Source organism: Seriola aureovittata, chromosome 7 (assembly GCF_021018895.1).
Source record: "Seriola aureovittata isolate HTS-2021-v1 ecotype China chromosome 7, ASM2101889v1, whole genome shotgun sequence".
Classification (NCBI taxonomy): domain Eukaryota; kingdom Metazoa; phylum Chordata; class Actinopteri; order Carangiformes; family Carangidae; genus Seriola; species Seriola aureovittata.
Genome location: NC_079370.1, coordinates 27,576,758 through 27,604,423, shown reverse-complemented (window position 1 = coordinate 27,604,423; position 27,666 = coordinate 27,576,758). Strand labels below are relative to the sequence as shown.

The window sequence follows — 27,666 nt, the reverse complement described above, 5'->3', positions numbered from 1 at the left end:
CTCTACACACAAACCCTCCACCCAGAGGTTTCCCAGCCTCCTCACCACCACCACCAGAGTCTGAGCTACAGTGACGTTTCTCTTCTCTCCTCTTGGTCATACCATGTGTGTCTAAGCCCCCCCACCCCCCCAAAAAAAAAAAACACAGGAGAGACAGGTTGACAGCTTGTGACGTTCAATTAAAGTTTTCCAACACGTGTCTTACATGTCTCTGAAACCAAAGATGGACAGACATCGACCCCAAACCTCTGAAAGTCAGAGTTTTTAAATGCACATCTGCACCAGTGGTGAGGATGCTAACAGCTCTGCTGCTGCTACAGCTACAAAAAGAAGCAGACAGCCCCCCCCCCCGCACTGCCAGCAACTCCCCTGGACCACCCGCCCCCAGAAGCAGTCCACCCAGGGGAAGCACTGCACAGGATCACCTCCTGCGGTGATCTACTTCCTGTGTGGGTGTAAGTCTTTTCTTCTGAATTGAATTGGCCTTCATTTTTTTCTTGGTCTCTTCTGACTGTACGACTGTGGAGCTCATTGTGATGTTTGAGAATCTTTTCTTCACTACTTCACCTCTGGTGTCGGCTTCATGTGGCAGAGAGTTGGACTGTTTCATAAAAAATTAATTTACAATAAGAAATAATATCAGAAATATATTACGATAAAAAATGTGTTGTGCTGTGTGAGATGTCAGTGTGGCTGTCTGGCTGTGGAGGCTGGGTGTCCCTGCTGCCTCTGATGGACGTTCTGATGAGACATTAGTGGATCAACAGGACGACTTCTTACAGTGTGATGGTCAGTCTGAAAGAAGAAACTGTCAGAATGAGTTTTCAGGTTGATCTCCACTCCCAGACTCTGCTGAATGAGAGTTGGTGTCATGACGCATCATGAGCTCATATCAGAGCAAAGCTGATCTGAGCTGTGACAATGAAGGTTTAAGCTCTTTATAAAAGCCCCTCTTAAGATCCTGCTGTGTTGCTGTTAAAAGACCCTTCATTGTTTACACTGACCAAACAAAGCCGGCCTGATACCGGCATGATGCCGGCGTGATGCCGCCCCACTGTGTGATTGTAGATACGATTGTTCAGAGGCATAACATGTAATTCTACAACGTCAGTGTCTGTAAGTCTGTCTACAGATGTCGACCCGGCTCTGTGACCACTTCCACTGTGAAGACAACATAACGGAGGTAAAACAATTATTGTGCCACATTGTGTTTCACAACAAATCTATCAAATCTATCAATTCAAAATAAAACTCAACCCCAGAGTTTTCAAAATAAAACACAACCCCAGAGTTTTCAAAATGAAACGGGTCCAGCAGTTTCTGAAAGTCTCAGTTTTAGTTGTGTGGAACACCGACAGCAATGTGATCAAGGCAAAATGTGATCCTGGAGACACCTAATGCAACAGGAACTATATGTTTTCATCATCAATATATTTTTATATATTTTATAGTTTTAGATTATTTACAGGTGATCAGCTGACATCAAACTGAAGAGTCTGAAGATGTGTTGACAGGCGTTGCAGCTGGTGTGATCCCACTGCAGCATGGTCTGTAGTTTTGAAATATTCACAATCATTGTAAAAACTATCATCAATCAGCAGCGTCATTCTAAAAAGCCTCTGTATGAGTGTTTAAAACCCATTTACTAAGTCTGTGCATCACAAAGCTAAAGAAAAAGTCAGAGTGAGAAAAATGAATGGTGGAATAAGCAGACTGTCTGTGTGTGTGTGTGTCTGTATGTGTGTGTGTGTGTGTGTCTGAGAGAGTGTGAGATTCAGAAGGTGCTTTCACAACATTATGCAGAATGAAAGAGCCGCTGAGAACAAACCTGTGTGTTGAATTCCTCCTTCAACTATTTCAGGACTGAAATCAGATTTCACAGGTTGTTCGTGGGGTTTTTCAAACGCTGAGCTCTATTTTAGTCTGGAGATGAATCACTGTAATTCACTGACAGATGATGGAGGAAGCCTGCCACACACAGTCAGCTCAGAGGTGTGTGTGTGTGTGTGTGTGTGTGTGAGTGAGTGAGCGTGAGTAAAATATTTCAGATAAAAACGATGGACAAATTATAGTTAAAGCCAGGCAGGTGTGTTAGATCTACATACGTAGGTAAACTTAACATCTTTTTCTGATGTTGTACATCTGTCTGGAACAGATTTGGTCAGTACAATTTTGTAGCTGATATTCTCTAAGGGAAGGATACATTCACATGTGTCAGTGTGTCAGAACAGCTGGAGGACTCACAAGGGTTTGATCACAGTCTGTAAATAAAGATGGACGTCACCTACATGCTTCTGAAGCTCAGAGTGAGCTGCTCCACCATCGCCATCTTGGTGGCGTCTGACTCCCCTAACTCCAAGCTAATCCAAATTTGGTCAAAGAGGAGGGGCGTGTGTGGAGCTGAGACTTTGGTGCGTGTCAGTTTGTGGAAAGCATACACTCACCCACCTGTCACTCAAAGAGGCCACGCCCTCAATTAACTTTAGTCCTTCATAAAATGTAAACAGGTGAGTTACATAAACAGGTGTCATGAAGGAGGAAATTAGCTCCAGAGACCAAAACTGTTTTGGTACCAGGCTGTAAACATTTTATTTATTTTCAGTTATTTTATCTCTACTGTAAAGTTGGACATTTTAACATGGGAGTCTATGGGGATTAAAAGGTTTGCCGACAAAACCACAATGTTTTCCTTAGGACAGTCTATTGTGCACAACGTAAATGCAACTAAACAGTCAGATTAATACAGTGTTTTAACGTTGAAAATTTTGCAAAAACAGAAACAGTGATCAGACATTCTGCTGCTTCTTCTTCAAAACTTTATGGAACCAACGTAGGATCAGCAAGGCAGCCGCCAAATATTACCATTCTATCACCCTATGAGCCCTAACCTGCAACAGCTTATATCAGCTGATAAGACAAGATAAGATAAAACAAGATAAGATAAAATAATTTAAGATAAGATAACATAAGACAAGATATGATAAGATAGGATAAGATAAAATAAAACAGAGCAGCTAACAAAGCGGCAGACTGACAGAGCCACTGACTCTTTGTTGTCTATGGATAAAAACAGGCTGATTCTTGTTCCTGTCACTTCATCTGATGCTGTTGTGTTTGTTTGACCTCAGCCTCCGGTGATGACTCAGATGACTCAGTGAATTAAATATGGGTAAGGCAGGATGAAAATCAATGCCACACTCTCGATCTCACAGCATTATCAACCTGACACTGATTTCAACAAAATAAAAGCTTGTTACTCTGACAGAGACATTTGGAAAAAGCAGCATGATTTCTATCACACAGAAACACATGTCCAACTACCTGCCACCTGAGCCCGTCACCAACAGGGGGGGCACCCCATTACACACGACCCCCCCAAAAAAATCAATATATATCTATTTATATCTATATATATATATATAGATATAAATCAATAGATGATATAATATATGATGCAACATGTGAAAAGTCATTAAGAGTAAAGAGGGAAGATTTCACTGTTGATGTGTTGAGTCCCTACGCTACATCCAGGTGTCATGAACTGTTTTTGAACACTTTTGGAATTTGTTGGACTTTTTATATTTGGACATTTGCCATTTCCTGTTTTATTTTGTATGTGTCACATGTTAGTCTGTCCTCCCTTGTGTGTGTATAGTGTGTGTATAGCATATGTTTATGAATGTTACCATGATGATGAAGGTTTAGTTCCGCTGGTACGCTCCTACAGAACAAGGGTGGGGAAAAGTGACCTGTATGAAGACTGTTTGGATGTAGCATGTACATCCTGAGAAGGGACGCTGCTGAGGATGTCGCCACAATCCCACCTCTGCTGGCTGAGGTATGTCTGTATTATTATTAATAGTTTCATTATTACACTCTGCTGGTTCAAATTCCTATGAGCAACACAAACTTTCTTCCTATGAAGCTTTGTGTGGTGTCCTGTAGTAATGTGTCTCTTCATCAGCTGTGTCAGAAGTTAACAGCTGCACCTGGTTTTGTCAGTGTCAGCGTAGTAACTTTAACTCTTTATGAACCATCTTCAGACGGTGCTGTCGAGGTTGTATTATGTAACTGTAATGCTGTGGTTATAGTAGCTACATTATAAATACACTGCAGATCACATCATAAAGAATCGTCATGCTACAGAGGCAGAATAAAGTTTATCCAACAAATCCAACAACATTGATGAAATTAAACAAATATCAACAATATTTCCATTATTATCATTTGTAAGAAAAGTTTATTTTGTGTGTTTCAGGTTCAACAATAATGAAGAATAAATGTGTGTTAGAGTGAGGAGGTGTGAGGAGCCGGACTCTGGGAATAAAGAGAGAAGCCAGAGCGGCAGTACAGACCCACACTGTCCTGTGGGCATCATTCAGCTGGTGTGAGTGTGTGTACGTGTGTGTGTGTGTGTGTGCGGTGTGTGTTTGAGTGAGGAGGTTTCCCAGGGTTGAAGGGCTCCATTGAGACGGGCTCTCCTCCTTCCCTCTCATTTCCATGCAAAGGGGACCAGCTGCCTACACTCGGCCATGACGGCTGAAATATTTACCACTCTGTTTACCAGGGTCGTCCTGACTGACAGCCCCCCCACGCGACCCCCCCCCCCCCACCACACCACACCGAGCACCTCCTTCTCTCTCCCTAAACCTTCACCCCCCCCCCCCCCCCCCTCTGTGCTCCTCCTGTTGTTCCTGTGTCAGAGCTTCAGTGGAGTTCTGAGTGTCTTACACTGCTTCTGTCGATAATAGAGTCTCTGAGTGACAGATTTTAATCCCGTCCCATTCTAATGATATTTGCTCTCCCTGCAGTGTGTCACGCGCTATCAAAATGTCACAGGCAGATTTACAAGTCCATGAGCTGCCAAACAAAGCTTATTCTAGTCTGGGGCTTTAGGGTGGGAGAAAAAATCCATATATACTACAAATCAATGGCGGGAAATTTATGGCTGGCACCTGTGGACTCAAGATTGCGAAGGGCTCGCATTCACACAATGGTGTGTTGTGTGTGTGTGTGTGTTGTGTGTGTGTGTTGTGTGTGTGTGTGTGTGTTGTCCTCTTCACTCTGTCTTTGTAGTTTGTCATATGTGCCAGAGCTAACAAAGCTCTCTCTGTGTTAATGTAGAATTTCACTTTGATCATTTACCTCAGTGCCATGTTGAATGTGTGGTTGTAGTAAAAATTACTCCTTTTCTCCTTTTCTAGAGGTTAAATGAAAAAAATAAAATGCAAAAAAAAAAAAAACAACAAAAAAAAATGATGATTCTATATTTTCATTGTTAAAGTTTGAGGTTTGAGGTTTGAGGTCTGTGGTCTGTCTTTTCCCTGCAGAGGTGATGTCAGCTCTCGTAAAACACAGTTTTTTTAATGCAGTTTTCCTGAGGCTTGCATCTATTTTTTTTGGCTGCGCTCGGAAACGTCTCCACACCAAATGAACATGTTTGTGCTGCTGTGGGAGGAGAGCTGCTGCCGAGGCTGTGATTATGCTGATTGGGCAACGCTGAGCGAGAGTAGAGCTCATTTCTGCACAAAATGGCATTTGAGTTAAAACCTGCTCAGACCACCTCTTATCACGGCATGGGGCAATTTTTGTGGCTTTACTTAGCACACACACCCACACACACACACACCCCCCCACACACACACACACACACCTCTCTTCAAGTAAAGTGTGGCCTCTCCATTTTTTTTCCCATCTCCTTCAGATTGAGGAAGATTACCAACAACATGAGTTTAATCCAGTGACCCAAACATCAATACTGCGGTTCTATGAGCTGTTCTATAAGATGTTCTATAAGCTGTTCTATGAGCTGTTCTATAAGCTGTTCTATGAGCTGTTCTATAAGCTGTTCTATAAGATGTTCTATGAGCTGTTCTATAAGATGTTCTATAAGCTGTTCTGTGAGCTGTTCTATGAGCTGTTCTATAAGCTGTTCTATGAGCTGTTCTATAAGCTGTTCTATAAGATGTTCTATGAGCTGTTCTATAAGATGTTCTATAAGCTGTTCTATAAGCTGTTCTGTGAGCTGTTCTGTGAGCTGTTCTATAAACTGTTCTATGAGCTGTTCTATAAGCTGTTCTATGAGCTGTTCTATAAGATGTTCTATAAGCTGTTCTATAAGCTGTTCTGTGAGCTGTTCTGTGAGCTGTTCGATGGTTCAGCAGCTCCTCTTCATAAATGATTTCATCCTTCAGACACGGTGACAGAGTCAAGAGTAAATATTGTTCAGGGTTTTTTTCTGGAGATCAGACTGGAAAGATTTTAACAGTAAAATCACGTGGACCAACATTTACAGCTGCAGTGTTGTTAACATAGTGAATTTGAAGCGAACTGAACTGAGGTCACCATCACGCTTCAAGTCCACGCTGCAGTTCCCTTCACCTGTGCATTGTGAACACAAAGCACTGTAGGTTCACTTTGCCAGTTGACAGATCACATGCTGTTGCACTGAGACGCTCCAGAAACTATGGAGACGGAACTACAGCCGCCAATGACGACAGCTCCCAACGTGAGACCAGAAACCAGCTGACACTGGGCAGAATGCAAATAGCCTATGACATGGTCCAGCCTAATACTAGGTTTTGACCTGGTCTTGTTTTAAAATACAAAAACCTGTACGATCTGTTACCAATCTGTTACCTGCTGTCAATAACTCCAGACCGGACTGAATGAGGTAATAGAAGATGTGACCTGAGCCAGGATTAAATCCAGGTGGAGAGCTGCTGCTGGACACTGAGGGTAAAAGAAAGACCCTCCATGATTTCAGTGATTATGTTCAGTGGTTTTTCCCTCTGCTCAGGTCCAGCTCCGTGGACCAGAGGTGGACTCACACTTCTCCATCCTGCTTACTTCACACTCTGCTGCCACCGCTCACATCACCTCCATTAATTATTTACATTTTTTGCTGGGACACCCGGATTTAATGTCAGTTGACCTTGAGCATTGCTCCTGAAAAGGAACAAAACTGTTCTGTGTCAGTTTGTTTGAAGAGTTTCAGTTTGTTCTACTGGATAAATCAGTAAATACACGAGTCTCTATTTATTAATAAAATGAGAGCGTTACAACATGCAGAGAAGCACAGTGTTTAACTTCATTGTTTGCACAACTTTAACCAGCATAAATCAGCTGTTTGTTCATTCAGATTTGTCAATTCATTTTTGATAATGAAAATGTTCTCTTCTCCTGTGTTCGACCTCAGTCTGTCCCCCTCCCTGGCTGCTTTTAAAGGGGGATGAGAAGAGCTCTGATTGGTCGCTTCGGCTCAAGGTGAGGTAATCACCACTGTCATCAACTCAGAGCTTCTTACATCTAAGTGACTGGGGTTCAAATTGTCTACCCGTCATGACACCCTCTAATTATGTTTCCACATCTTGTGACATCAGAGCTCAGAACTGTCCTCCAGGTCTCTTCTCACCTTCACTTTCTCTGTAAATCTGACACGACACCAGATTCTCAGTATCTCTTTGTTACCTCTCTATCTCCTCCTTCCCCAGACGTGGTCGTCTATGCTGAACTTCTTTTAGACAGCCGTGGGGTGTTGGTGTGATTCCTCAGCGCAAGAGTGAAAAAACATGACATGCCTTTAGGGCACAATTACCCAATGCCAGCCACTATTACTGTGGTTCCTCTACAATCATTCCCTAAGGGAAGGGGCCGCAGAGCCCACACAGCACCTCCCCACAGCCCCCACACACACCCCCCAACCCCCACCCCCCCGAGCCATGGATTTATGATATCCCACCCTCCATATGGAGCCAACGGCCACATATACATAAACAGCTCACACATAGCCTGTGAGCATTTCACTTCGCTGCAGCCATATGCTCATAAGTCTCTTTGGCTCATTCAAGCGTCCTACAGCATATCTGCATTTTTCTATATGTGTCTCACTACTCAGCGTGTGAGGATTCAGACGACAGAGAGACAAACACCTAGAATAAAAACTCCCTGTGTGAGATTTGATGCAGTCCAGGATTTATTTTACAAATAACTCGCCTTGTCTACAACTATTAAGAGCTATATTTCACATAAAGCATTTTTAAACTCCCCTGGCTCTTTCATGGGTCACCTGCTTCGGAGAACGAGTTCCATGAAGACGTGTCTTCACAGATCGCAAGTCTACAGAGCAGGCCCAGGTCTAGACTGCTTTGATAGGGGGGGGGGGGGCATTAAGAGAAGCCAGACTCTTAAACTAAATTCATAGGATCTAATAATACTTAAGCCTTAACCATCTATTCTTACATGGACTGGTTATTAAAAATAAAATCTGCCTTAATCCAATATCTTAATCCCGTTTTTTTTTTTTGTCTACTGGTGTATTTTCTATTTAAATGGGAAGCTACAACGTAATTGGCAACGTCAGTTTTAAATTTTAAAACTGGGGGGGCACTGCTTGTCCAACTGGGTCGGGAAAGAGAAATCAGAGCACTTCAAATTTTGTTTTTCAGAGAGAAATGTGTCTTTGTGGTGTAAAACTGAAGTTAGCTAACATTAACTTCAGTTGTGCCTTCAACATGGGACGGCCATGTAGCGATGTGGCGCCTGAACAGATGGACGTGTGAAAGTTCACTCTTCACCTTGAAAACAGCAGTAAAAAAGAAACGGAGCTACTTGAGTTGTCATGGAGATGGCTTAGTTTTCATGATGTTAGGACTTGATGTTAGCTACGGTTGAAGTGACACTAAGGCGCCCATATACATTCCAATGTGTTGCAGTAGGGATGGAAATCAAACATCACTAAGAAACATTTAACTCTGACGACAGCTTATTCACTTTAGGAAACCGAGGTCTCTGAACATCGATAAGATCTGTCTGTTAAAATGAGCTGAGAGCTCTTGATATTTGCTTTAGAGACAATTTAATATCAATGAGGAGTTTGTTACTTCAGCACCACGGACAGCGTCATGGTTTCATCAACACACAGCACAGTGAGGTTGTGGGCAGGAGAGGGAGGCTGGAGGTTAACAACAGTTTGTGTTAACATTTCTATGAATAAACTGGAACAATCTGTGTATCTTTAACAAATATACTCATGATCCATAAAAATACTAACAGTATAATTAAATATAAACAAAATGACAGAGTCAAGTCTTTCTCCAGTAGTTGACAGCTGCAGAAACAGCAGGAAGTGTCCACACAGAATCTACATCATCACAACATCCACTCTTAGTTTCTGTGATATCAATTAATTTGTCTCCATGACCAACTGTGTCTTTTAGATATGATATATATAGAAATCTAAATTGCAACAGCAAATCCTTTTTGTAAGAAACATATAAAAGTACATGAGAGACTAGGATTCAGATCCAGAGTCCTGGTCTCTGGTTTTGGCAAGACTTTAGGGTTTAGGCAAGTTTGGTGAAGTTAAGGAAAAGACTGTGGTTTTGGTTTTTGGTTGTTGGTGTTAAAATGAGGTGTTGTCAGACACATTGTTGGCGCACTGTTATCTAAGAAACCGACTGACCAACAAAGACCTGGTCGGAAGTCACTGTTGTTTTAAGGGCATGTTATCAAGAGTATGTTTGTATTCAACAGAAACAATGAGTTTTATATGAGCACAGTAAGTAAATAAAATACAAAAGACTTCATTTTTGGTGTCTGGTCAAATATTTCTGAGGGCCTGGGGGCTGTGGGGAGGGGCTGTGGATGGGACTTGGACCTTGGCCCCTAGCCCCATTCTATAAGTGTTAATAGGTGCACAGTCACAAAGCAGCAGAGACATCACAGTGCTGAATCTTTAGTGAATTAGTGGATCATGAGTGAGAATGAAGAGCCTGTGAGTGTTACTGTGAGAGACAGAATGAGTGTGTGTGTCCCTGGTGGCTGGCCACAGTGTACATGGCTGATTACACACACTGACAGGCTGCTTCATCACCGTACAGCTACCTGCTCCCTCCTGTAGTCGCCACAGTTCAGCTTCTGCGGCATCTCCCACTGCACAAACTTTCTGCTCCCCATCCCAACAGAACAGACATTTTCATCCACGTTCTGTTTCCACTGTGTAACTCTACATTAAAGTAATGGGCTGTGGCATTTTCATTTAAATTAATGTCTGTTTTGCTGCTTTCACACTGATGGAAATAAAAGTTTAGCCAGTTCATAAAAGTTTGAACACTCGGCGTTGTGAAACAGTTCCTGTGAGGTCTTTACTGAGAAAAATCCCTGGGTGCACAGCAAGTGAGGCATGCGCTGTTTCCATTTCTCTGGCAGAAGTGGAGAGTTGGGTAGTTAGCATGAGCTGTGGCTGAGCAGAAACTGAAAACAGAGCCAGCTGCAGAAATTCAAACTTCATCAACATTAGAAAAATCTCCTTCCAGCGCAGCAGAGGTAAAAGCTTCCAGAGGGGCAGGGAGGGCAGATGATGGAGGGACAGAGCTGAAAGACCAACAACAAAGAGCACGTCCAACATGTTTAGTGTCTTCATCACACACCGGGAACGGGAGGGGGAGGTAGGACGAGAGACACTTGATTTGGTATTTGCCTATTTTTTCCACTGCTCTCTCTCTGACTCGGAGCCAAAGCAAAACAATGGCTCTGTATCAAACACACTCCCAATTGGCAGCTTGATATTCTGCCTGACAGAGAGTCAGACTATCTAAACTCCCGTGTGCTGCCTGGGGAGCTGACAGACCTGGTGCAGGCGGAGGTTAACAGCCTGCTGACACTGTCCCTTCAACATACCCTCCTGAACCTTTACAGCGCCGTGAACACAAACGCTCCAATGAGCATTTGAAACACACTTACAATGAGTTGTGTGCTAACCAGACCAGCACTGTTACCACATGTGCTAATGGAATTCATCAAACTGCAATGAGTGTTGCAGGACGTGGCTTACGTTGACACACATGATGAAAACCCCCACAGAGAATTACTCCCGAACCCTCCCTCAGCTCTGTGGGGCTTTTTAGCCTCTTTTAGCTTTGTTTTCTTTAAAGCAGAAGCAGCTGTTTTCCGAGACAAACCGAAATACTGAACCTACTGTCCACAACCCGTCCAGCACCATCTGCTGAACATGGAGGAGCTTTAGCAGCTGAAGAAAGAGTTGGTGCTGCCCAAAAAAACAGACAAGATGAGTGAATACTGAACTTTCATTCATCTGGTGTTCACAAACTCCACTGATGTTGCTCTGTGTCCGCAACTGTAAAGTTTACAGGATATGTAACTTTAGTATTTACAGTTCTACTGCCACCAAGTGGCCAAAAAAACCAAACAATTAATACTTCTTTAAATAGTTTTTGTGACAAACTACGTTGATTTTTATCAAATCATATATGAAGGGTTAATTTGCCAAAACAGATAAAAACCATCCTTTAATAAACAAAACGAATGCTCTGAGCTATTTTTCACACGTAGCACATTCTGAACCCTAAATATGTTTTGTCACAAAAGGCGTTATTGTCCATTGTCAAGGCAAGTTCAGGTTTTACAGCATGTCAAACGCCACTGCTTCTCTTGAACACAGCAAGATAAATTCTTTCAGCCAATCACGGTGCAGGGCTCTGTTCGGCTGGAGATGAAGAGTCCGTGATGTCATCTACTTCAGGGCGAAACAATGATAGCAGTCAGAGGAGTTAACCAAGAGAAGCAGAAAACAAAACAATTTTCCGTTCTTTACCGACTTGTTTTATTTTAAATATTGGACTTAAAAGAAACTTGTTTGACTTTATCAGCTTTTGTCAAAAAATAAACGTCACATTTTTTCTTGAGTACACAATAAAGAAAAATTGAGATAACTGTTCTTTTAAATGAACTCTTCATATATCACCATCGAGACGTATCAATCATATTTTCAACCATTCTGTAACATATTTAATCATTTCTCAGTGTCGCCCCACACACCCTGCTGCCTGGGAAACATCTGGCCTCACCCCAGCCAAAGGCAAGACGCTGAGGCAAAGTCAGTGTGACCTCCTCGCTCCATTTCTGACTGTGACACTTTGAAGTTACTCACATACTGTAGTTTATGTGCATTACACCAATGAGTGGATACAAATACAAACTGTAGACAGGCTATTACTATTTCAAGAACCACTTTAAGCCACGTTCAGCACTGGGTCATAAACACATCATCCTCATTTGTCTCAATGAGTTTATGTGTGGAAGTGTCATTGTACTTCTTGTAGATACACACAGTGTAATCCTATGTGATCCCCCAGCACACCACACTGGCAAATCAAATCCATGATAACCACATCTCTGGTAGATCACAAAGAGTGCGATTCCATCCACCTGTGTTTATGTGCATATTAAAGAATCTGACATTCTAACACCTGCCTGAGGTGTTAGTTAGTTAGTAACCTAATAAAAATAAAGTGTCCCTGAAACAGACGTGATCATGACTTGAACATGTGCTGCAGTTTGTACTCCACTGAAGAGAGGAGACGTTGTGTCCTGTTCTTCTGTAAAAGTTTAACGGCACCACCAACTGTTTACATTGATGCACTAACTCTTAACATTCATTTTTCTTTAGCCAATCACCTTTCAGAGTCCTAAAGTCCCGTCTCTTACACCAGAAACACCATCAAGCCCTTGAAACTCATGGACATGTTCATCAAACTGGATCTTCTGGACTGTATTTCACCCTCTCACTGGATCAACACACCAACCCCAACAAAAGCCAAACACAGGCCCAACATAGGCCCAACACAGGCCCAACACAGACCCAATACAGGTACAAAGCAGGTCCAACACAGACCCAAAACAGACCCAACACAGGCCTAATGCAGACCCTATGCCCACTTGGTGTGGGTTTCCACAGATGGAGTCTAAGTTATGTATGAAATGACAACATCCTTGATTTTTCTTTTTTTTTTTAAATTGAATTTTAGCTCAAAAATAATTGTACAAAAGAATTATAAAAATAATAGGAAGTTAAGTGGCCCAAAACAGTAGGAAAAAGCTCAGCACGACATCAACACGATGTGACAGAAAACTTACTTCTGGTTGATTTCCTGTTTCTATTTTGAAATGACTTCCCTTGTGCGTCTCGTAGATATTTGACTTCCTGTCTTTGTCTGCCCTGCCCTAATGTGTTTCACCTGTGTTCAATCACCCTCTCTTGTGTGTATTTAGTCTCTGTTCTCTGTTGTTTGCTTCAGAGTGAATTTGTGACATTACCTGTGTCTCCCAGTGTTTTTGGATTTTCTGTTTTATCTGCGTTCAGTGTTTCCTGCCTGATTTCTTGATTGATTTTGTTATTGTTTGAAGTTTCTGTTAGTCATTAAAACACCTTTTTAGATCAACCCCTTTTTTCGTTGTCTACATTTGGGCCCTATTATATAATACTGAAAAAGGAAAGTAAAAAAACAGCCTGTGATAATATTGAATATCACAATACTTGGGCTGTACTGTATTGAGGTCTTCAATTTTGGAATATGCCCAAGCCAACTCATAAAAACTACACTCATAAAAATTTATTTGGCGTCAACCAGAAATACATTATCTTTACCCGAGTTAAGCTTTATTTCAATCCTCATCTTGTATATTGCCACCTCTGGGTTGATGGTTTCATGTGAGCAGTTCTGAGAGAACAAAGAATCATTTCAGGAAAAGTTTTGTAACAAGCAGCTTTTCAGAAAGTCCTGACCGTCCCTTCATCAGTATCAAGCCTCCTGTTGCTTCTGGATGAGAGTGAGCCAATAACAAAAATAACACCTTCTCCCCACTTCTCCTACAGACTTGAGTCAATGACCTGAGAAGACTGCTGATAAAGTTGGAGGGGAGAGGGGAGGAGGGGGGAGATAACGTTAACACCCTCAGACTCTGAACACTGACAGAGGCTATCACTGTCAGAGACTGCACACTGACCCACACCATCCATCACACAGAGGAGGAGAGGAGAGGAGAGGAGACATGGAGAGGAAAGGAGAGAGGACAGGAGAGGAGAGAGAGGAGGAGAAGAGAATGAAAGGGCAGGAGAGGAGAGAGGATGAGAGAGATGAGCGAGAGGAGTTAAAACGTCAGAAATTTGGAGAAAAGAGCACAGAAGATGAAATTGAAGAAGAGATCACCTGAGAAGATGAGAAGAGGAGAGATGATGAAAGTGAGGGAGTAGAATAGACTTGAGAGAAAAACAGGGAAAACAGAGAACAGAGAAGACAGAAGTGAGAATATGGAGGAGACGGGAGGAGAGGAAGAGAAAGGAAGGGGGATATTTGTGAGGAGAAGTTTTAAAAGGAGAGAAATAAGAAAAGTAGAAGAATTTGAAACTAAATGAAAAAAAAGATTAAAGAGCGGTCAGCGTTGGGTAGAGGACGGGAAAAATGAACATCTTTCACATCACGCCTGCTTGTTTTCTTAATTTTCTCTCTTTGCCACTATTAGCTCCACATGAAGGAGCATAACAGCAAATTAACAAGTGCACAAGTAGAGAAAATATGCCGAGCTCAGGATCCAGCTGCAACTGTCCTCTAAGTGGAGAAAACAACACTGCAGATGTAATGAGCTGGAACACGGAGGGGGTCACACAGAAAGGCTGTTGTACAACACACAGCTGACGGCGGCAGATTGGACAGTCAGCGCTTTCTGTCTGAGGAGGACGGAAAGTTCATGAAGACATTTGTCTAATGGAAGACAAACTGCAGCAGATGAATCCTGGATATACATGGATCTGTGTGAAGGAGAAGGTCAGAGCTGTTCATGGCAGTGATAACTAGACCCTGGTAAACATCTGCTTTAAGTCTGAGAGCAAGAGAAGAACAATACACAAAATTAGAAATGACAGTAGAGCAGCACAACTGATCATATTGCATCATGATGTTTATATTTTATCACCCCACCATGAATCTTGAGCTGGGCATAGTCTTTTCTTCTTTTCTGAACATGAGCTGTAGTTTTGACACTTGGACTCGGGTTCTGGACTCAAGACTTGGACTTGAGTCACAATCATGAGGACTTGGGATTTGATCTGGACTTCTCCAACGGACTGGATGCCAGGATCACACTGGCAAGACTCAAGACTTTACTTCAAACTGAAACTTCATACTCTGATGGATTGTCCCTTAAGGAACTGAGACTTGATTTGAGTCTTGCTCTGACCTGAGACAGATTGGAGAACTGAATTGGACCTCCCTTTGGAGATGGACTTTAACAGACTGGAAACTTCAAAAACAACAAGCACATGTGAAAAGATGGCAGCAGCTTTTTCTTTTCTCCTCCTGTGCTTTAGAAGTCTTAAGGAGGGTTAGCAGCTCCTAAAGGCAGGGTGAGGCCGGCTTCAGTGCAGGTAAAATTACAGCGTAATAAGATCTCTGATCAAACATCTGATGTTACAATGAGGCAGATATCAGCCCTGCCTTGGAAACTCATCTCAAAAACCTTAATAAAAAGAAAAGAAATAGTGGTCAGAAACATCAGAGGCTGTTCACCTTTATGTTTAATGCATCAGCAAACAGACAAAGAGGGGTCCAAAAGTCTGAGACCACTTTGCATTCTCTGTAAGTGGTTTCAGGCCCCTCTGTATATATCAATATGCTTTGTAATATCAACATGAAGAAGAGAAGCAGCGGTGTAGCGGTTCCCGCATCTGGAGAAGTGTGCTATGCAGTGGGGAGAGTGGTAATAACCCTGATTAGTTCCAGTGTTGATGGCTGCTTACGGAGCTTCCAGGGGAGAGTTGAACAGAGATGGAAATCAGGGCTCAGCTACGGATGATTATCCAGCCACTCCAGATCAAAGATTTCCCTCGGTCTCATCACAGAGGATAAAGAAAAGATCATTTCAACCTGCACCATGAAACTACCTGTGTTTGTGTTATTGAGCTATTCTGAGCAGAGCAGCAGAGCTGTCTGCAAACAGAGGTAGCGGGTATCTGCATATGTGTAGACTGATGCACATATGGTTATCATTTTATATGTGGCTACACATATAATCTAGGAAACAAAATGCGTCTGAAAATGGTGATTAGACTATGCATTATTTAATGAAATAATGAATGAAGTGCCAGGAGTTTAAAAAGTGCAAAAATTTACAGCATAATGTGTTAATAAGAACTCATATTTTCAGCCAAAAGCAGGGTCACGACACCACTGAGAAAGCTGTGGAGGAAGCAGAGGGAACCATCTGTGATTTCACAAGCAAGGTGTCTATGTACAGTATGTGCGTGGGGGGAAATGCCATGAACATGCCTACGTGCAAGTGACTAATTTCTGTGGCATTTCTTCAACTCATAGCTTGTCAGAGTGGAGGAGCTGGTGAAGAGAAGTTGGGATTCATTTGAGATTTTAGTTTTTGCCTTCCAACACAGTAGAACTCTCCTGTGAGGAGAGGAAATACCTGGAGTTATAGGAAATATGGTCACAATGTCCCCTTGTGTTTCTAAGTTATACAGTGTTGGAAAAAAAAACTGTAAATAAAGATGGATGTCGCCTCTGTAACGTCACCCATAGGTTTCTGAAGCTCAGAGTTTGCTGCTTCACTGTCTCCATTTCGGCAATGTCTGACTCCGCCCCTAACTCCCAACTAATCCAAATATGGTTAAAGAGGAGGGGCGTGTGTGGAGCTGGGATTTCGGTTCATGCTGGTTTGTGACCTTAATAAAATGTAAACAGGTGAGTTATATAAACAGTTGTCATGAAGGAGGAAATTAGCTGTAGAGACCAAAACTGTTTTTGTACCAGGCTGTAAACATGTTTATTTCTGCTGTAAAGTTGGACATTTTAACATGAGAGTCTATGGGGACTGACTCACTGTTGGAGCCAGACTCTAGTGGTCAGTAGAGGAACTGCAGTTCTTAACACTTGCAGAGGTTGCTGCTTGATAATGGCCTGTTTTTGCAGAACATTATGATGTCACAGTGAAGTTGACCTTTGAACTTTTAGATATAAAATAGCATCAACTCATCATTTTATCCTATTATACAATTATGTTCAATTGCGTCGGTACTAGTCTATGAATTCTTGAGTTATGCCCAAAAACATGTGTGGTGAGGTCAAAGTGACCTCTGATGTTTTGACCACCAAATTCTAATCAGTTCATCCTTGAGTCGAAGTGAACATTTGTGCCGAATTTTAAAAGATTCCCTCAAGGTCTGCATGAGATATCTGACTTCTTGCTTACAAAATCACCTGGAAAAGCATCTGAGGTTTTTAAAATAATCAAATCCTCAAAAATGTAATCCTAATCCTAAAATCAAATCATTATAAACAAATCAAATATGAGGATTTCATTCATTATTTCATTTAACCTGAAACATGTTTAACAAACAGTTCACTAGTATGTCCATGAGTGCAGGTTGTCCATCAAATATTTCTCACTCTGGCAATAAATTCATTTTAGACCAGTAAACTGAGTTCAGGTTTACAATAACCCCTGACCAAACTGAGGGTAAACATAGTTTACAGCTTTCCCTCCTTCACCCCTGGGCTGATCTAATTGCAGCACCTTTGTCTTACATTTTTAACTTATCCCTGGCATCAGGTAAACTTCCAAAAATCTGGGCTTCTGCACGTTATGAAACACATTAAGTTAAATGACTGTGGTGATACTAGCGACTTGAAAAATTACCATCAAATTGGAGATCATGTCATAGCACAACAGCAGCTGCATTATTTTTACTTAACAATATCACTGAAGGCCTGGACAAACATCAACATGCTGCACTTTTTATAGACCAAAGCCTGATTCAGTCGATCATGGTATTCTACTAGGTAAACTCGTTTCATGAGTCTCTCCACTGGTTCCAAGTCAAGTCCCCTCAGTGTTAGTACAAGTGTTCCACAACGGTATATTGGTTATGTTGGTCATCTTTTATTCACCATGCATATTAACAATATCTTCTCTGAAGCCCAAACTGTAATGTTCACTTTTATGCAGATGAGACTTTTTTATATACCACTGTCTCTTCTCTTAAGCTGGTCATTACAAATCTACAGTTTACTTTTGACACATTTCAGATCTCTCTCTGCAAACATAAGCTTCTGTCAACCTCTGGTAAAACTAAAGGTATGCTATTCTCTGGGTCACCTAAGAGTACCCAGCCTACTGCACACATCCAAACCCTTCATGGTCATGAAATTGAAACTCACTATTAAGACCCCATGTGGGATACCTAGGTTCAAGTTGGATTTTTGTACAGAGACGAATTATGTTTCTCTTCTACTAGTCAAAAGATCTTTGTACAATCTACAATTATGTCTGTTCTTGATTATGGTGATAATGTATATATGCGTATTTCTCCCTCCACCTTAAAGCTTCTTGACTCCCTGTGATACTTTCCTCACTCATCATTGTATCTTATAGGAACATGTGGGAATGTCCTCTTTGACAAACAGAAGGGAGCAGCAATGTATGTTGTTTATTTATAAGGATCTACTGCAAAACTGCCTAAATACAGCACTTACAGTGTCAGGTCGGAGGACATTTTAACAGGAGCTGTGCCTCTTGTTCACACTGAACTGGGTTCAAATACTAAGCTGCATACAAATGGAATGAGTTCCAAAAATAAGATACATTCTCTTATGTATTTATCTCTTTGTATAATTTTACCACACTTGCAAAGGCTTTCTTTAAATGTCAAAATGTCTGTGAATTATCTGTGCACCTGTCTTTGCTTAAACTGTATGTTTTTGACAAACACCGCTTAATGATAAGAAATACAGATTTTACAATATTTTTACAATAAAATCAAAAGGACACTTCCACTTCTGATTATTCATCTATGACATGCAAAAACTTTGGCAGACAAATCCGTCACTGTAGGTGTTATATTGTGGTGTATATTCTTCCATCTCTGCTCTGTCATATGTTGCGTTATACTGGATGTGTGTACTGTATAAACTGACATCATCCACATGGTTTCATCTATTGGCTTCTAGGTCTTTTCTCATCAGAAGCTTCCAGAGGAGCAGGCTGAGGTGTGAAGGTGTTTCCTCTGCTTCTCTCACACACTTGCTAACATCGAGATAAAAATAGCAAACAGAGAAGAGAATCCTGCTAATTGAAACCTTGACTCATAAGCGAAACAGCTAAGATCCTATGGGCTCCCAAAGCCAGAAACCAGGTACCTTTGATGTTATATATAGTGGGGTTCCACTTTCTCATTGGGAAGACTTTTGGACCCCACTGTTTATCTTGCCCTAACCTTAAACCAACATTAAATAGATTTTTTTGTCACTTGGGGGAAGCAGAACAAGCAAAACACATTAGTTGTTGTTACCTGTTCATACTATAATCCAGCAACATCATCATTCATCTGGAGTCGTGTTTATGTCTAAAATTTACACTGTTATCGCTCCGTTTTTGGTCTCCTGGACTCCTTAACCAATCAGTGAAGCTGCACGCTGTAAAACGTTTTGGCTAAAAGACACTAAAGCACTCATTGGAACAGTGGTAAACAGCTACATGAGCTAATAATTACCAGAAAACAGAAAACGTATGCAGAGGGAACAACAAAGGTCCTTGAACCATGAAAGATGGGGCCACGTACGATGCAGCAGCAGTTCAGACTATCTAGGCACCAAGACACCACAGAAACCCCAGGAATCATTTTTTAGAAATTGAGCATAACTCTTGCTGTTCCAATTGTTGAATTTGGTGATGTTACGGCCGATGTCAAGGACTGACTCGCCAGGAAGTGAGAAAACATTCATTCTAAACTAAATAATTCATTTTAGCTCTATTTATTTCTCTGTGCCGTTGTTTCATTCATGACTGAGCAGTCTTTGTGAGAGCCAGCAGCGTGGAAGGGACTGTGTGATCACTTAATCATTCCTGTTGCTAAGCTATAAAGGTAGGGCGAGATGCTACATGGTGCCTTTTGTCTGGAGACAACTGTCGAGAGAGCAGCCAAGCATAAACTGCTTAGCGCTGGCTGGTTGACAAAGGTATTTATAAGCATTAAAATACAAATGCTGTGTAGATTGAACACTCTAGATCAGACTTTACATTAGGTATCCACCAGCATCACAGCAGGGGTAGCCATCTTTTCTTCTATTCCTTTTCACAACTGTGTAGGTTTCCCTAACCCTGTGAATGTGTTTTCAAAAGGTCTAATGCAGTAAATCCTCAATAAAAAAATCTGAACTATCTCGCACAAACCTACAAGGATTGAGCCACTACCTGAAACAATGTATGACCCAGTACTAAACTGCTTGTAGGGGCCAAACTGTGGAGTCACAGTGAGTGAGCTTATGGTGAGAAGAAAACACCACAGTTCAATTACCACATGTTTAAAGCCGGTGAGTGGTATGATTGTTAGGAAACGTTGTTGTACAACAGTGTACACACCTGGTTATTCATTTATCTAAAGGATTGATACTGTTGACCATTCTAAACTAAGACGGCTTCAGAGTATTGTAGCAAACCCTAACCCTGAACAAAGAGTTGTCAAACTGATTAAAGTCACCTGAGGTGTCAATCCTATAGTCAGACAAGATAATTAATGTTCGACATTTTTAAAAACATAGAATTACGTCCAATAACAACCTTTTTTTGTACATGTAACAACTGTGTGTGTTTTTTTGGGGTTTTTTTTTACTGCATGTACGCATGGTAAATAAGGTCTGGTTAAGGTTCAGGGTTATGTCAAATACACCATGGCTGAGGTTAGACACCTAAAACACTTGAAGGGAGGATCATGTCCATGCTTAAAATAATCCTAAATTGACTGTTGGTAGGAAACCACAAACCAACCATTGTTTCCTGTGTCAGAGTCAAACACTTTATATCACCATCCACCTACTCAAACCTCCTCCTTACAAAGATTTGAGGCTATAAACAGTACATCATATGACCAAATTCAACTTAGGTAGTAATCTTTTTCCTGGGAGAATGATAAATGGATGGACTGCACTTATTGTAAACTGTTCAAAGTGCTTTACAATACATGCCACATTCACCCATTCACACACATTCAAACAGAAAATCCATACACACATTCATACACTGATGGAAAAACCATCAGGTGCAATTCAGGGTTCAGTGTCTTCACTTCCACATGCGGCCTGAAGGAGCTGGGGATTGAACCACAAACCTTCTCCTGAGCCACAGGAGTGAAGGTAACAAAGAGAAAACAACAGACTGAAACTGACATTGCCGACTTGACAGGTGGATGATGGGTAGCCTATTTGTTGGGGAAGTCGCCACTAATTTAAATTTATCATCTAAAGTAAAAACTACTTAGCGACTTGTTGCTGCATTTTGTCATGGGTACTTTGCACGTCTGCGTCAATGCCTTCATCAGCTGACATGGTCATAGGACACGAGTTCCATCCTTGAAGTGAGCAATCATTCAGTCAAACAGCGCCGCGGAGGTGTGAATGTAGCCACTGAGGCTCTTTGTGGTAAAGCTCTGTGCCTGTTACATGATCGTCAGTCTAAGTTCCCGTCTAACTCCGCACATTGGCCAAGCCTCATTAAGCACCCTTCCCAAGCTCCTCGTTTAGTCTCTAATTAGAGGAGCCAATGGTTTTGCAGGATCTGGTCAACCTCCAAGTCGCTCCAAGCAAAGATATTCTCCCCACAGCCCTGTTGAGAAGCCATTAGGAGCTTTCAGGACACAGGATATTGGCATGTTCACCTTTAAAGTGCCTGTATTTCAAAAGAGTGTGTGTGTGTGTGTGTGTGTGTGTGTGTGTGTGTGTGTGAGACGGGCCTGTCTGTGCTGACTGATTGCTGTGCATTTACTCCAAAGCATGGTGGGTGTCACCCACACAGTGATGTGTGCAGCTCAAAGGCAGCAAAATAGCACTGTCTGTCTATGTCACACAGCCCTGTGTCTACAGTCCCTCTCTATCTCGCCTTTAATCCATCTTCTATCGTACCACTGACTGTCTCCTCGTCACCCATCTATTCATCTCCGACTCTTTCAATGACTGCCTCTGTCCCCCCCCCCCCCCCCCGTTCACTGTCTCCTCTTCTTCCCTCTGATGTCACAAATTCAGATATGAGGTTCTCTGATAGCGCACAAGCCGTGGACACTGCGGCCTTGTTTGGAAGGGAGTGATCAGAGGATGAGAAAATGGAAGGAAGGGGAGCAAGTCGACACGGCACGGGTATTTTCCCAAGCAGCGGGAGGATGTAAGACGCAGAAACAAAGGAGGACATCTAGGTTAAAAAAACATGCATGAATGCCTCTGAAAAGGCCTGGGTTGTCTCATCCCTGTGACTCTGAGCCAGCCGCTCCTGTCAGGACAGTACTGCTGAGTCTATTTCTGTGATCTGCTCTCTTTCTCCGGGATAAAACAGTCCACTGCTAATATTCATACCTGGGGGCGTGAGGGGCTTCTCAGATCCTGAATCTGGTCCTGTCCCAGCATTGCATGTGCTGTCACAGAAGTGGACCCGTCCTGTGCACACATGGTTTTAGTAGTACTGTGACAAAAAAGTGTTTTTTATCTGAGGCAGGTTCAGGCAACAGCATCATTTCTTCTGTGGTTTCATGCACGGGACGCTGATTAATCATCTGCAGAGCTTTGAATTGAACATTTTTATATTAACTAGAGGTCAAAAATAAGTTCAACCCACCGGCAACAACCGCAATCCTCTGGGGAATGTAAACAATCTTTCTTTTTAGGAGCAACACAAGCCGCAGTGATGCGGGTCAGAGGTAGTCCAGCAGAGTTTAATATGATGGCTGATCCGAGCAGGATGATGGAGATGGAGAGAAAAGGGTTTGGTTGAACAGAACAACACACCAAGGGACACTAAGCATGAACGTGGTAAGGGTACTTCGAATATAATTTGACCTTTAAATGCCTAATGTATTCCTGCCTGTGAATAAATATGCATCACTGGGCTGCTTTAGAGAACTGCTAAACCAAAAGAATTTCATTCATCTTGTTCTGTACAGGGTTTTATTGCATTGTAATCATTTTTTTTCAGACAATTTTTTAAATCAACTATTGATTTGAGTCTAGAAATACTGGCGTTGGCCTTCAAAATTATATACCAGCCAAATTTGATGTCTGAAGTTTACTTCTCCTTCATGGACAGTAAACAAGTGGATAAACCTTCCTGTATTAAAGTGTGTATTCATCAGAACAGTTGATACAAGCTGCGAGACTTTCAGATGCCAAGAGCTCACTTAGCCTTAAACTGTTTTTTTTTTTTGTTTTTTTTTTACATATTCACATTTTTCATGATATGTACAGTATGAAACTGCATTTTTTTAGCTCCGTCCACAAGCAAGAACGCCAACATTTTAAATCACACTGTCCAGTTTAGCAGAAGCTAAATGGAAATTTAACCTGTTTTATCCAAGGGACAGGGTTATGTGTTTTTATAGCGCCCCCACTAGTTTGATCTGAGAACTGGAAAATGTCTGCGCTTGGACTAAATTATTAGACAGCAGACAAGCAGGGCATGGAGCTGCACAGAGAGGTGTTACATTTGAAACATGGAAATCCAATGAAAACACTGTTTTTGAAAGTTTTTTCAAATACAGCAGCACTCATCTCTTCCTCTTCCTCCTCTTCATCATTGTGTGTGAGAACATGCAGCACACATTACAGACTGACATGACTGAGTCTTACTGCAGCACGAGGAGAGATGAGGGAGGCTCCTTGTGCCAGAAGGGGACAGTGAACGACAACCCATTCTGTGGCAAATAAGACTATTGGTCCATCGATGAGTGAAGCCAGGCTTAGTGAAAGTGCGCCACAGCTCAGAGCATTCATCTGCCTACTCTACTGCGAAGACAGCAGCTACGTGCCTCTGGTCTCTCCCCCATAAGTGACACTGGGCATGATTTCACCTGCCTCATCACCATGAAGCATCATCACATGACCTGAGCACATTCTTCATACATTTCACCAGGTAACAAAACATGCAGAAAATGTATTACAGATGACTAATCATCATATGGAGTTTTAAAGTTTATTAAGCTCTCCCATTTAAAGGGTGTGTGGCAAAGAGGGAGCATCCTTGTCTTTCTTCACACTTTAAGACCATCACCTCAGACTGTTATTAAAATACTAATAATTTTGTTTATTTAACTTAAGTTCTTCCACATCTGACACACTCCGATAAGTCATGCACCAGGTCTGCCCGGATACGCGCCGCGGTTTCTTGGATGTAGAGACCAAACTCTACTTCAAAAATCCTGCATTTAAATGCGGCTTCGCTCCCTGACAAAAACACACGCTGCTTCCAAAAGACTAATTCTGCAAGTAGCTTATCATCAGTATTTTTCACAATTGCCTCACCTGTGGAGGCTGAAAAAAATATAACATTTGAAATGACAGCTTCCGCAAAGGGTGAGTGGAAGGAATAAAAAAGTTAAAATGTAATAAAATATAATGACATAATCTAATTCTGCTGGGTGTGTTTGATATATGCCGATTTAAAGAGTTGTGCTTACTCATTCTCTAAATGTCTTCAACGAAGCTATAGCTGCTGTTAAACCTTTGCGAATGGGCAAAAACTCATTAAATCAAGCGATTATTGAATGAAGTTAAGTGACACTGAATCCCCAGAGAAACGTGCCTCGCTCCATCCTCCCGGGCTGACTCACTAATCCAGACGGCGACTGTCCACCAGCGGTGCGACTCCCTAAGCACAGACCGGCTGGGTGTGAGAGACTCACCCAAACCTGACTAAAGGCAGACCACTTTCTCATGGTTCAACACAGCAGCAGGATAAAATCTACATCGTTCCCTAACTTGATGCCACTCTCTTTTTTATTTTGCTAATTTTCCTCCAAACGAGCCAAAAACGACATGAATCTCATCAAAACAACGCGCAGAGAAACAGTGAAGAAGCTGTGGTGACATGTGTGCACAGTAAACTTGAAGGCGAGGGGAGGTAGAATAAGACGGGATATCAATGATTTTGAAGAAAATGAGAATTTACCTTGAGTGAGTTAGCAGTCCCTTTGATGCATTCTGTCAGTGGTCAAAACTCGGTGCGTTCACAGGGCAGTCACCAATTCCAAAGCCCGGGGCCTAGAATAAGTCCTCAAAACGCATTATTATAATGGGAAACTTGGTCTCAGATAAAGTGAAATAAACAGGATGAAGAAGAGGAGGAAACTCAGAGTTAGTCCGTTAGTTCCGACAGAGCTTCCAGTGCGTAAAACAGGTTCAGAAAATCCCGAGTCTCTTCACTCACTGTTCTTTTCTCACATTGTTCCAACATTAAACATCCTCTTTAACATATGAAGGAAATCCTTTTTTAACAGCTGTTGTTTTTTTATTCCACAAATGTTGTAAAAAAAGTTCTCCAGCTCTGAAATCCCTCCCGCCTTCAGGTGACACGGTCCTCCAGCTGAACGCAGAGGTTTACCGGAGCGGCAAATAGAAGAGGGCTTGCGCGACTCTCTGGAACCGTCGTCTCCAGCTCGCGGGCTCCGGTGCGTCCTTGTCTGTCTTTGTGTCCGCGCGCAGCAACAGCCGGATTCCTTATTTGGAAGCCCGGGGCTCGCGTTGCCGTCAAGAGAGTCTAGTTATACCAAAATAACTTCCTGCCAAATCTTTCAAAATAAAAAAAACACTAATTGAGGAGGTAAAGCGCTGCATTGCTGGTGTGGAGGAGCTGTTTATCAAAGCAGCACTGTGGAGAGAAATGAATTTAAATCAAGAATAAATTACCTTTAAATGTAAAAAAAATTTTCTGCATTCTTTTCTGTTATTTTTTTTCATCTGTTTCATTTTCAAAATCTGTTAATCTCTTAAAATTAAAAGAGTAAATGTGTGTATGTGTGTTTTTCTGTTACATATCTGTTTGTGTGTCATGAAATTTGCAAACTTCATTATTATTTTTAGTGGTACATGACAGCAGTGCCCAAAAAATCAATAATACAACAACATACTATTTATAGAGGTTTCCCCTTTGGGATTTCTTTTATTTTGAAGGCAAAATCGTCTAATTTCCTGTCAGATTCTGCCTTTGTGTTCAAAGCTGAGGGGTTTTCCTCTCAATAGAAAATTCACCCATCAGCCCCCTCTTCTGGAGTCAAACAGTGTCAATTGGATATTGTGTGTGTCTGTGTCACCACCTACATCTGCCACACACAGACAACATGTTAAGAATTGACAGCTGCAGTAGGATTTTTAGAAAGCATTCAGGGGATGTGGCTAATTCAGTGATGCATCAGTTCATGTGGGAGAGAGAGCATCCGCCGGTTTAAACAACATGTCAAACTCAAACCTCATCACCAAGGAGGGGTGTGAGGTTATGTCCTCAGTATACAACCCCAGGGTGCATACAGAATAATTACACAGGAGGGTTTTGAGGTTCATTCTCATACTTTTAGACTAAATGCTTTAGGTCTAGCTGTTTTTAGACACAAAATTAAATGTCTGACCTCAGGATTCCAACATACCAGCAATGAGGTCTCTTGGGCAAATTAAGTTATCGATTCACTGGTTGCTCCAACTTTCTGTGGATTGTGTGTGTGCAACAAGTTGGCTTTAAGTACCCAGAGCACACAGCTGCTGCACAGCAGCTTCTATATATTTAGCCCAGTGCTGAAATGACAACTTCTGCAATGCTTGTGTGGAACGAATAAAAAGAAAGTTAAAATGTACAGGCTGTATTTACTGAAACACATTCTGCAGGGTGTAGTTACAATTTTAAGAATGGTACTTACTCATTCTCAAAATGTCTAAAATGATGCTCTAGTTTATATTAAACCTTTACAAATGAGCAAAACCTCATTAAATTATATAATTTTTCAAAATATGTTATTTCGTAATATGAAATAAGATTTTGATGTGTAAAATTTGTGTAGTTTTCCTGTAATACCAGTTTACCCTTTATATATACAGTATAAAGGTAGATGTTCATGTGTTGTTTGATTATAAAGCAAGTCTAGGTTCTATATTAATACTGTGAAAGTATCAAAGCCTCAGTCCACAGAGAAATGCACACAGCCTGTATTCAGAAACTGAGCCTTAAAACCAGCCGTCAGGACTTCTGTAACTTTGTGATGTCATAACAAAGCAGTCACCAGGCCCCACCCACATGGACCCACAATCCAAACCTTGTAGGATTTGGTTTCTCTCAGGGTTTACCTGAAATCTGATATATGTACTGTGTATATGTAATGTATTTTTTCTCTCGCTCGTATTGATCGTTACAGGTTACTCATTATCTGTAGGAATGGGACAGAGTTTATCACGCTTCCCTCTCTTTGGGACACGTCCCTGTTTAAGTGACCAATTAAACAGGAAAGTTAATGGAGTTGCTATCTGCTGAGCTGCCAATCAAAGCAGCTTCATTGTCCACAAAGTCATAGCCAACTGATTTTCCATCAGTCCGTGCCTCAAACAGTCTAACCTCCTCCTCCTCCTCCTCCTCCTTCTCCTCCTCCTCCTCACATAGCAGGTTCATCCCTTCATTGTTTTATCATCAATAAACTGCAGGACAGTTTTCCTGGAATGTCAGTGTTTGCAATGTAATTGTCGTAGGTGTTTAACTTTTTTAATTGGTTGTTGCATCCTGTGGCTGTAGTAAAATGTTGTTTCATTTTTGAAAAAGAAATCATGACTGAGATGTTGTACTTCTAATAAAATCACTTTATTCATTGTGCACAAATTCAACTCCCTGCTTATGCCTCCATGCTGGCGACAGCCAGTGGCTCAGTAACACCTTCACAGAACTTCTTCAAGTTTGGCACAAACATTCACTAGGACTCAAGGATGAACTGATTACATTTTGCTTGTTAAAGGTCAAAGGTCAAGACCATGGTGACCTCACAAAACATGGTTTTGGCTTTGTGAATGTAATATC

General features: G+C 41.7%; 1 protein-coding gene across 7 annotated transcripts in view; it reads right to left on the bottom strand.

Annotated features, from left to right (window-relative positions):
- The window catches only part of adgrb1a (adhesion G protein-coupled receptor B1a), a 160,863-nt gene extending 135,525 nt beyond the window's left edge, over positions 1–25,338 (bottom strand). For 4 of the 7 annotated variants that reach the window (XM_056380683.1, XM_056380681.1, XM_056380684.1 and 1 more), the window contains exon 1: positions 24,787–25,333. The gene's annotated coding sequence lies outside the window, so the exon portion shown is untranslated. Of the gene's footprint in view, positions 1–24,786 lie in introns of all 7 variants that reach the window. The other 3 variants (XM_056380682.1, XM_056380680.1, XM_056380686.1) reach the window with 2 other exon arrangements.
- Positions 25,339–27,666: the final 2,328 nt, after the last annotated feature.